The 12,322-nt window shown below is 38.1% G+C and overlaps 1 pseudogene; it reads right to left on the reverse strand.

Moving 5' to 3' along the window:
- Positions 1-249: 249 nt before the first annotated feature.
- On the reverse strand, positions 250-611 carry LOC148208138 (protein NONRESPONDING TO OXYLIPINS 2, mitochondrial pseudogene; annotated as a pseudogene).
- Between the last annotated feature and the right edge of the window lie 11,711 nt (positions 612-12,322).

Genomic DNA, 12,322 nt, shown 5'->3' on the forward strand with positions numbered 1-12,322 from the left:
ATAGAAACTGGGCCCGACAGGAGTTCTGACACACCCTAAAATCGCGGCGTGTTGTCGGGTACGGAAGGGACATTGTTACGGACTTTGTCTCAGGTCGGCTCGGCGCTTTAGGTCCTACCCTGTCTGCCGACCTGAGTACTTTGGAGCCACTTTCTATATTTCGTCCGCGTGTTCATCTAACTAACCTTTTGGATCATGACACGTGGCAGGTCAGGATTCGCATCCAACAAATTATAAAGAATGAAGATATCAAACTCCTGGCTTCGCACTGCAGAGCATACCATGAGACAACGATTTGGAGGACACCGAATCGACTCCAAGACAGGAAGTCAGCCGGGCGGAAGAAACTGCCGAGTGCAGGGGAAGCAGAGATTGAAGGGAACACAACCGAGGAACCAACCTGAAGGATCAAAATCTTATTTAGCAATCTTAGAAATGTACGTCGACAAAAGCCGCAAGAAGAAGAGAAAATTAAAGTAATGGGGAAGAAAAGGGTTCGATGATCTCGCTTGCCTGGAAATTGTGGGCGAAGAACAACCAGCTAAGGAAGGGGCGGGTTTGGGATTAATAGAGGGATGCTCGATGCTGGACGCGATGTTAAGAGAGCTCATTGAATATAGTTTGTTATACTTCTGTTTAATGTTGTTAAGTTTGGTTAAGATGGTTAAGTGGAAGAATTACTGTATTTATTATGTTTGACAGATGGTATATAAACCACTGTCTTTAATCACTCCAATTAATGAGAAAGTTGATCGATATACTTTTGAGTGATTAACTCCAACTATCTCTTTTTCTAAGAATAGCAGTTACAACTATTTTTAGGTTTTCTTTTAGAAAACTAAAATGGTATCAGAGCAATCAGTCTAACGACTCAAGATCTTCTTTAAATGGCGTCTTCATCTGAATCTGATTCAACAATTGTGAATCAGAATCTCTCAGTCATCAATCCTGGGAACAAGATATCAACAGTAAAGTTGAACGATGATAATTTCTTATTATGGCGATTACAAGTGCTCACTGCTCTACAAGGTCATGGCTTAGAAAAGTTCATAGGTCCAGATGCAGAAATACCTGCAGAAGTCATCAGATCAGCAGAAGAATCATCTTCAACACTGATTATGAATCCAGAATTCACAAATTGGAAGCGTCGAGACAAATTGATTACTTCTTGGCTTCTTGGATCCATGTCTGAGGAGATTTTGTCTCAAATGTTGGAGTGCGAGACTGCTAAAGAGGTATGGATAATACTTGATAATATTTTTTCTTCCGGAAATTTGGCCAGAGTGATGCAGTTGAAATCCAAACTTGAAAACATGAAGAAAGTCAATCTTACATTAAAGGAATATTTCCTAAAAGTGAAAAACATCGTCGATTCGTTAAATGCCGCTGGGAAGAAAATTCCAAAAGAAGATCACGTTGTGTGATTGGGTGTTTATGCTGAACGCACGCACTAAGCGTGGTAACAATTATATAGATGCAAGCGCACACCTGTCAGAGTAATATAAAATGGATGGAGTATCCAAGTATCGATCCTCAAGGACTTCTAAATAATTTCCAAACTCTGAAGTTTTAAAGAATAGTGAATGTTGAAATGAGTGATTCTTGTAAAATGGGAAGTGGTCACAAATAATGGTTTGGATTTGGGATTTGGACTTAGAATGATAAAACCTAGCCCGAATTACTTCAAGTTAGCCAACAAAGAATCAAGGATATGCTAAGGACGATATGCATTTCACTTTAGGAACCAACGACTACGCTTTTCACTTGACTTATGTCTAAGCAAGTTCAAAGTCCTAAGACATTCCCTAATATGTCTATTACGAGAGATATCTTAGTTTTAGGATGGAAATAGTCGCAACCTCGGGTTAAGGTCCTATGTCTAGGCTACTTAAGCGGAACCCTTATGTCTAAGGCGCTCCTCTCCTCGGTTTAACCACTCAACAATGCAAATAAGCAACCTTTTCAGTATTGACTTGTTAAGACTTACAGTGCCCTTCTCTAAATCCTAACTTTTTGGGAAAACATGTTGAGCAATGAATGGAAAGCAAAAACACTACTTCTTAGCAACCCTTTTTAGACATAAAAGGCTAACTATCCATAACCGGGCTAGAGACGGGAATTTAGAAAGACATATTGAAGAAAATACAGCAAGTAAAACGGTTGAATGTGGAATGCATGTGTGAAAAACAAACGTTAACTAACGGAGAGTTTTTATCGGGATTGAGAGCTTCGCCCTTCTCTTTCAAGCAAGGGAGAGTGTCACGTGCTCTTTTCCTCCAAAAACACAACTCTCTTAACTAAAAATAAAGTAAAGGCAAAGGGAAGATAAGCAAAGTGCTAGATTTTTATATATTTGAATAAGTAGAAAATAACTAAGTACAAATGGAAACAAAACAAAGCTCAATAAAAGAATGTAAAGTGCTCGGGATTTAAAAACCAAAAGTAACTAATGAAAGCAACTCAAAAGTACTTAGAAAGCAACAAAGAAACACTAAAAAAGATCAAGAGAAGGAAGCAAGGCTTGATGATTTTGGTGGAGAAGTTGCTGGAATTTATAGCTGTGCAGAATTGGTTAGGTAGGTCCTAAAACGATGGTGAATCACCCATTTCCAACTCTTTTGACTGACCAAATCGTGCTCAAACTGATAGTGGAACACTTCTTCTACACGTATGCATCGGTTGGAACCACCAAAACGCATTGGAAGACGCGTTTCATTAAGGGTAAAGTTGGAAGAAAAACTGTTTTTCTGCAGGCACGCAGGCGCCTGGCGCCTCCCATGAAGCTTTTTTCGTCTTTTTGCTTCTTTTGATTAATTTGCACTCCCAAATGGTCCTAAAATGTCATAAATACAATATAAGCCAACCACAAACCATAATATATGAATTTTGCATGAATTGGAACTCAAACGACCGAGAAAAATCCGAAACAAAGCTGAAACATTGTAAAAACAGTATCTAAAACCTTCTTTTTACGCATGTAAACAAGCGTAATCATTGTGCATCTATTGGCTGGCCTCGGTACAGAATTTGATTCCACTGTAAGTGTAATTGCTGCACGAACTGGTACTCCGACGCTTCAAGAAGTTTATTCTCTTCTTCTTGCGCAAGAAGGCCGAAATGAAAGAAATAATATCAATTCTGATGCTTCGTTACCGTCTGTAAACCTAACCACACAAGACCAGTCGAAAAAGCACAATCCATCAAATTCATCTGATAATCGAGGAAATTGGAATAATTACAGAGGAAAGGGAGGAAATCGATCAACTCGTGGTCGGAATTGGAATAACAATTCCAAGATTCAATACCAGTTATGGGGACGTTTTGGTCACACTGCTCTAAAATGCTATATGAGATTTGATCGTGCATATCAGGGGCCAAATGCTTCCACAAATCTGCCATTTAATTCTCAACAAACTTCTCAGTTTATGAATACTCGGACTTATGGTTCACAGGAATATCAACAAGCACCACTGAATGCCCTAATGGTTTCTCCAGACGTGAATAAGGACACAAATTGGTGTCCTGATTTAGGTGCCTCTATTCATGTAACTAATGATTTTGGAAATCTGTCATTTGGAGCTGATTATTCTGGTAACAACAAAGTCCACGTGGGTAATGGTGCAGGTTTGGATATTCATCACATTGGTTCTTCAATTCTTCATTCCCCTTCTTCTTCTAATGTCTTCATTCTCAAAAACCTACTTCATCTACCACAAATTACAAAAAATCTTATTAGTGTTAGTACTTTTGCTAAAGATAATAGTGTTACTTTTGCTAAAGATGATAGTGTTTACTTTGAGTTTCACCCATTTGATTGTTTTGTGAAGGACCTCAAAACTGGACAAGTACTTCTCAAGGGCAAAGTATCTGATGGACTATACAAATTCTCGTTGGAGAAGGCTTCTTCTACTCCACCTCTCTCATCTAATCATGGTGTCGAGTTTTGTCCTGTTACCTCTCCTCAGGTCCAACATTTGACTTTTGATTTTTCTTTTCCTACTGCTCATAGTAAACATTTACCTTCTGTTCATGATATCTGGCATTGGCGTCTGGACAATGCTAATTCTTCTGTTGTAAAACATGTTCTACAATCATGTAATATCTCTTACTCCAATAATAAAGTTCCTTATTTGTGTCATGCCTGTGCCATTGGGAAGAGTCATCTTTACCTTTTACTGATTCTTTGTCTCTGTACTCAGCCCCTTTACAATTAATAGTTGCTGATGTTTGGGGACCCGCATTCAAAACCTCACGAAATGGTTATAAATTTTACGTTAGTTTTGTTGATGTCTTCTCAAGATATACTTGGGTTTATTTTCTTCAAACCAAGTCTGAAGCCTTTAAAGCCTTTACTATATTCAAAACTCATGTTGAGAAATTATTTGGTTGCTCTATATTTCGACTTCAAACTGATGGGGGTGGGGAATTTCAAACCTTTATCCCTTTCTTGAAATCTCAAGGCATTGAACATTGTGTCTCTTGTCCTTACACATCTCAACAAAATGGAATAGTCGAACGCAAGCATCGTCATATCGTTGATACCGGTCTAACCTTGCTTTCTCATTCATCTCTCTCTTTAGAATTTTGGGATGATACTTTTTCTACTACCGTATACTTGATTAATCGCTTACCTTGTACAGTCCATCATGGTCTTTCTCCTGTGGAAGTTTTGTTCAACACCAAACCTAACTACTCCTTTTTGAAGGTCTTTGGTTGTCTATGTTATCCTTCCTTACGTTCTTATAATAACCACAAAATTCAACCACGCTCTACACTTTGCATTTTTCTCGGATATAGTAATATTCATAAAGGATACAAATGTTTGTCCTTCTCTGGCCGGTTGTATGTTTCTAGGCATGTTTTATTCAATGAATATTACTTTCCAGCATCTCAGTCCTTAAAGGAACATCCTATTACCCAATCCCCTAACATTCAGACTGTTTTACCCAAGATTTCTTCTATGCCTTGTCCCACACAGCCTACTTTGTCTTCTCATGCCCAGTCTACTTTACCAACTGACATTTCCCATCAGCATTCTACATCATTATTACAATCTGACACATCACATCCACCATCTGCTTCCTCGGTACCTATACCTTCTGATCAGCATCCTTCTCCTATTCCTATTCGTATGGAGCAATCATGTCCTTCGCCAATCCTTTCTTCTCCTAACAATACTTCTGCCTTATCTTCTCCTTCCTCTTCTTCATATGCCATTGAAGAACCAATTTATGAGAATACTATACCTGCACCATGTCCTCCGACTTCTTGAGCTCCGGTTACTAATACTCATCAAATGGTTACTCGTACCAAAGCCAGTATTTTTAAACCAAGAGTGTTTTTCACACAATATTTAGAGACTAAGCCTCCTACTGTTAAAGTTGCTCTTTAGTGTCCTCATTGGGTTCAAGCTATGTGCGAGGAGTATGCCGCTCTTATTAAAAATGATACTTGAAGTCTTGTTCCTATTCCATCTCATAAAAAGATTATTGGGTGCAAATGGGTGTTTAAGATCAAACGGAATTCTGATGGCTCGATCTCTCGCTACAAAGCCCGTCTTGTCGCTAAAGGTTTTCATCAGGAAGCTGATCTTGATTATACAGAGACGTTAAGTCCTTTGGTTAAACCAACTACCATACGAGTTCTTCTTACTCTTGCTCTTTCTTATGGCTGGTCTTTACGACAAGTTGATATAAACAATGCCTTTCTGCACGGTGTTTTAGGGGAGGAAGTCTTCATGACTCAATCACCTGGTATGGTTGTTTAGGGTGGTGTTCCATTGGTGTGCAGACTCAAGAAAGCTTTATATGGACTTAAGCAGGCTCCCCGTGCTTGGTTTGACCGTCTCAGTACTTTTCTTCATACTATGGGCTTTGTTAATTATAGAGCTGATTCATCATTCCTTGTTCGCCATAGAGGAAGTCATCATTGTTTTGTTCTCGTATATGTCGATGACATGGTGATTACTAGTAGTTCTAAGTCTGATATTGATCAACTTGTTAGTGCACTGCATCAACAATTTACATTGAAAGACCTTGGTCAGTTGAGTTATTTTTTGGGCGTTGAAGTTTCATACCCGTCCTCTAGTGGGATTTTTCTCTCTCAATCTAAGTATGTTGCAAATATTCTTCTTAAAACCAAGATGCATGAAGCCAAGGCTATTTCTACTCCCATGGTCAGTGGTATTATCCCTTCAGCTTTCAAAGGAGATGCTTTTCGGGATGTTCACCTTTATAGGAGTACTGTGGGTGCTCTGTAATATGCTACTCTAACGAGACCGGAAATTTCTTATAGTGTTAACAAGGTATGCCAGTTTATGCATGTCCCTACTTTACTTCATTGGCAGGCTGTTAAGCATATTCTACGATACTTGGTTGGTTCTCTTTCTCACGGTCTTTTGTTTCGTAAGTCGTGTGATCTTTTGCTACAAGGATTTGCTGATGCTAATTGGGCCTCTGATCCTAACGATAGAAAATCCACATCTGGTATATGCATTTATTTTGGGGCAATTTGATTTCTTGGTCTTCTAAGAAACAATCGGTTATATCCCGATCGAGTACAGAGGCTGAATATCAGAGTCTTGCCCATGTGTCAGCAGAACTAGTCTGGACCCAGTCACTCTTTGCTGACTTATCATTGTTTCTGCCATCTATCCCTACAGTGTGGTGTGATAATCTTGGGGCGGTACATCTTAGTGCGAATCCTGTGCTTCATTCTCGAACTAAGCATGTTGAACTTGATATTTACTTTGTTCATGACTCGGTACTTCAGAAACGCCTCCGCATTTGTCATCTTCCTGCCTCAGCTCAAGTAGCTGATATTTTTACTAAACCGCTTTCTGCTGTTACTTTTCTTCCACTTCGACACAAGCTCAATGTTGTTGATGCCTCCACCATTGGCTTGAGGGGGGTGTTAAGAGAGCTCATTGAATATAGTTTGTTATACTTCTGTTTAATGTTGTTAAGTTTGGTTAAGATGGTTAAGTGGAAGAATTAATGTATTTATTATGTTTGACAGATGGTATATAAACCACTGTCTTTAATCACTCCAAATAATGAGAAAGTTGATCGATATACTTTTGAGTGATTAACTCCAAGTATCTCTGTTTCTCTAAGAATAGCAGTTAACTAAAACGCGACACGGAAGTCACTACCGGCCAAAGAAGTCGCACGTCGCTGGATCTGGGTTGTCGGAGAGCTGTGATTACGCTTGTTTACATGCGTAAAAAGAAGGTTTTAGATGCTGTTTTTACTATGTTTCAGCTTTGTTTCGGATTTTTCTCGGTCGTTTGAGTTCCAATTCATGCAAAATTCATATATTATGGTTTTTGGTTGGCTTATATTGTATTTATGACATTTTAGGACCATTTGAGAGTGCAAATTAATCAAAAGAAGCAAAAAGACGAAAAAAGCTTCATGGGAGGCGCCAGGCGCCTGGGAAGCCTGCAGAAAAACTGGTTTTCTTCCAACTTTGCCCTTAATGAAACGCGTCTTCCAATGCGTTTTGGTGGTTCCAACCGATGCATACGTGTAGAAGAAGTGTTCCACTATCAGTTTGAGCACGATTTGGTCAGTCAAAAGAGTTGGAAATGGGTGATTCACCATCGTTTTAGGACCTACCTAACCAATTCTGCACAGCTATAAATTCCAGCAACTTCTCCACCAAATTCATCAAGCCTTGCTTCCTTCTCTTGATCATTTTTAGTGTTTCTTTGTTGCTTTCTAAGTACTTTTGAGTTGCTTTCATTAGTTAGTTTTGGTTTTTAAATCCCGAGCACTTTACATTCCTTTATTGAGCTTGTTTTGTTTCCATTTGTACTTAGTCATTTTCTACTTATTCAAATATATAAAAATCCAGCACTTTGCTTATCTTCCCTTTGCCTTTACTTTATTTTTAGTTAAGAGAGTTGTGTTTTTGGAGGAAAGAGCACATGACACTCCCCCTTGCTTGAAAGAGAAGGGCGAAGCTCTCAATCCCGATAAAAACTCTCCGTTAGTTAACTTTTGTTTTTCACACATGCATTCCACATTCAACCATTTTACTTGCTGTATTTTCTTCAATATGTCTTTCTAAATTCCCGTCTCTAGCCCAGTTATGGATAGTTAGCCTTTTATGTCTAAAAAGGGTTGCTAAGAAGTAGTGTTTTTGCTTTCCATTCATTGCTCAACATGTTTTCCCAAAAAGTTAGGATTTAGAGAAGGCCACTGTAAGTCTTAACAAGTCAATACTGAAAAGGTTGCTTATTTGCATTGTTGAGTGGTTAAACCGAGGAGAGGAGCGCCTTAGACATAAGGGTTTCGCTTAAGTAGCCTAGACATAGGACCTTAACCCGAGGTTGCGACTATTTCCATCCTAAAACTAAGATATCTCTCATAATAGACATATTAGGGAATGTCTTAGGACTTTGAACTTGCTTAGACATAAGTCAAGTGAGAAGCGTAGTCGTTGGTTTCTAAAGTAAAATGCATATTATCCTTAGCATGTCCTTGATTCTTTGTTGGCTAACTTGAAGTAATTCGGGCTAGGTTTTATCATTATAAGTCCAAATCCCAATTCCAAAACCACTATTTGTGACCACTTCCCATTTTACAAGAATCACTCATTTCAACATTCACTATTCTTTAAAACTTTAGAGTTTGGAAATTATTTAGAAGTCCTTGAGGATCGATACTTGGATACTCCATCCATTTTATATTACTCTGACAGGTGTGCGCTTGCATCTATATAATTGTTACCACGCTTAGTGCATGCGTTCAGCATAAACGCCCAGTCAAGCTGCATCGCTGCAAAGACCAACCAATCGGGTCACCGGCCACTGCGTTCGTGGAAGAGCGTCGGATATGAGAGAGAAGGAAGAAGAAGAATATTGGGTCGCCGGAGACAAAAGAAGAAGAAGAATATTTGTTCGTGGAAGAGCGTCAGAGGAGCACCTGATCTGGGCAGTCGTGACCGTGCCGGTTGGTGGCAGGTCATCGGAGACAAAAGAGGGAGTGGGTAGGCGGCTACCAAGAGGAGAGGAAGAAGAAGATAGAACTTAAATGATGAACTTAAAAGAATCACAATTAGAGTCGTCAATCAAAATTAGAGTTGTCAATTTGGGATAATCTTAATGCGCATATCTCTAATCAAAACATCTGTGTTCGAACCCCCAACCCACTTACGTTTAGGCTAAAAACAGAATCAATATAAAATAAAACAAAATTTACCTTAGAAAATTTAGTTCCTCGATGATTCAATTTCAATTTAGGAATTGTTCCTAACCTGTGGCAAACCTTTTTATTCTTTTAATTGTGATGATTTTATCAAATATTTGAAGTTCTAAAAATATTGACCAAATATGATAATTTATCTGGATTCATATCTCTAGTTTAATGGAGACGGGATTTTGACTTGTGATTTGTTTTTCCAGGTTTAAAAAAACAACCTTTATCCAAATTAACCAAAATGTTAGAATATATTTGTTTTGTGATTTGAGTTTCATCGCTTGGTTGAATTTTAAAAAAAAAAAAAACATTATTATTGTTTTTAGCGGGACGTAAAAGTTTCTAACTCGCCTTTTTTTTTTTTTTTACATGGTAGAAGGAGAGAATGGGGTGAGTTTTGAGGACATAAAATTTTGAAGAGGTTTAAGGACACCTTTTTCTATACAACTTGTTTACTCTCTACTCAAAAACACACATGATTCCGGGAAATTGTAAGAAATAAGACCTTTTTAAGGGGTAGGGACTCGTAAGACAACTTTTAATTTAGAGACTTTTAGGACATTTTAATGGTGAAGTGTTTACCCTGAATCTAAAAACTAATAATATAACTCAAATCTCTGTTCCATTATAAACATTATTACAGTATTATAGATGCCCATTGCTTGCAAAAGACACGTGGTAATGGACAATAAAAGACACATGAGACAATTGGATAACAAACTCATTGGCATCGGACTTAAATGGGAAGGTATTGCCACATCCCTGGAACGCCAAACACTTGAAACTATGGACGACTACAATTTGAATCGATTTTAGCAACAAAACACTCAAATTGGGGATTGTAGTACATGAGTTATCAGAATGGTAGCATGACATTCGAATATTTTATTTGTGCTGGGTTTTATGTCCTAAACTCGTAGTTTTTAAATGTATAGCAAATTATTTATTCAATATGTTTTTTTTAAGTTTTAGAATTGCATTAACCTAAATACAATAAACTAACCTCCAAGGTTATTTAATGTAACTGGAACAATATATAATTGATGTACACGGTATATAGTGGATATACAGTCGGATCATATTCCAGTAATAACCTAAATGGTCTATATTATATGAATAAGGTTAGGTGCCTCATCCTAGTGACATTACGGCTACGACCCACTTTGTAAAAGTTACAACTGACTTGATCCAAGTCGTTCATGGGGAGACATGTGAGTGTGGTATCCTATACAATGAGTTTATACAAGATCAGATCACGAAATTATTAATCTTTAGTTGTAACACCGTTAACTAATTAGATTAATATTTTACAGGATGACCATGTAAATCAATCTCAATCCTGAGTGAGTTATAGACTCCTACCTATGACGAATTGTTCTTTGATTTCTATGAGTGAGATTGGCCCGAGATGTCACTCAATATGTTAGTATTTTGGGGACGAATCTTAGTGGGGAGCTGGGAACATAACTTTGCGAGATGGAATTCACTTATTCCCGACTCTATGGAAATAGATGAGTTGTTCCCTTAAATTCTTACCTCGAGTCTTGAACAAGGGATCCTACCCTCTCACTAGCCCGAGAGGGACTTTATTTTATAGTAAGACCATAAACGATTGTGATCAATGGTACTTAACGAGCAATAAGTAACTACAGGGGTCAAACGGTAATTTGACTCAACTGTAGTTACAGATGATTTGTGAATGATTGAATTATTTATTATGGTTATATTCATGGACGCAAAATATTCTACACTGCGAAGAGTGCAGCTGTGGGTAGTGGAGTGACCAATAGCTAATGAATGTTGATTAATTTAATTAGTGAGTTTAATTATTTAACCTAGTATCATTGGAGCTTCTAATCTATAGGTCCATTAGGTCCTCTTGCTAGCTCACAACGGGTAAAACGAGGATCAAGAATTTGAAAGAATTTGAATGTTCAAATTTAACACGGAAGGTATATACACGTACCATTTATAAAATGTATATATTGATACGTTATATAATTAATTTTGATTAAGGATTCGAAATTAATACTATATTGAATGAGAGAATTATTTGAATAAGATTCAAATAAAATTTAGGGATTTGTATATTAATAGACCATTTGGAGATACTAATTACACAAAGGGATTCATTCTTTAAAAATTACACATTTGTCAACAAATACACCCCTTTATGGAACCCATTAGCATTTTACTATTATATCCTCTTTGATTATTTTTTGTACCTGATCGGGGAGTGAGGTCCTCTACTTATGGGTGGTGGTCCCGCTAATCTCGCGACGGTTACATTCGGTAATCTCGGGACCGTCGGTTACACCCGGTGATCCCGGGACCGACGGTTACGCCCGATAATCACGCCGCAGACAGTTGCTCACATCGGCCCCTACCGAGCTCCCCGGTAGATCAGACCTGGGCCAGGTTCACCTCGGCCCTCATACTTAGCTTTCGTCGGCGTTGGTGGCAGCCATCTCGGCTATCCGAGCTGGGCATGACTCATAGGCCATCTTGGAGCACCAATAGGGGTCCTCCACGTGTCCAGGGTATTCCATTCCCCAAACAATATATATGTGTAATTAATATTAAATTATAAAAACTTTGAATGAAAAAATTGTGGGATTATGTTTTAAATCCCACGATTATAGCTCAATGATATTAACTTCCCTCATCTGAAATGTCTCCATAGTCAACATAATCTTGGGATTATCTTTGAAATTAATTGGTGAATCTCTATTATTGCCTTTTCGTTCCACGCAGCCGAATAGTTATTTCGTCTTCTTCATTTCTTTCATCCAACCGAGGGTATTAGCCCTTTCCGTTTGACGGCAGTTGGAGCGGTAGTCGGTACTACGAAATTTGGCATATATTTACTACCAAATTTGGTATTTCTGACCGTCAGAAGTAAGTATTTTCCTAACGTTGGGTATCGTTTATATCTTATACTAGATTTTTGGGTTAGACATCATGGGTCTCTTTAAAGTTTTTGCAAAATGGTTTTTGCCATGAGATTAATGAACCACTCGAAGTTGAAGACATATAGATTATACCTTGCTTGTTATCCGCAGGGGACTCGTTTGGGATAAAGCACCATATTAACATCAGATTGAATCAATCTTTTCGAA

This window comes from Momordica charantia (genome assembly GCF_013281855.1).
Source record: "Momordica charantia cultivar OHB3-1 chromosome 11 unlocalized genomic scaffold, Mcharantia_2.0 BLBB01000011.1, whole genome shotgun sequence".
Classification (NCBI taxonomy): Eukaryota; Viridiplantae; Streptophyta; class Magnoliopsida; order Cucurbitales; family Cucurbitaceae; genus Momordica; species Momordica charantia.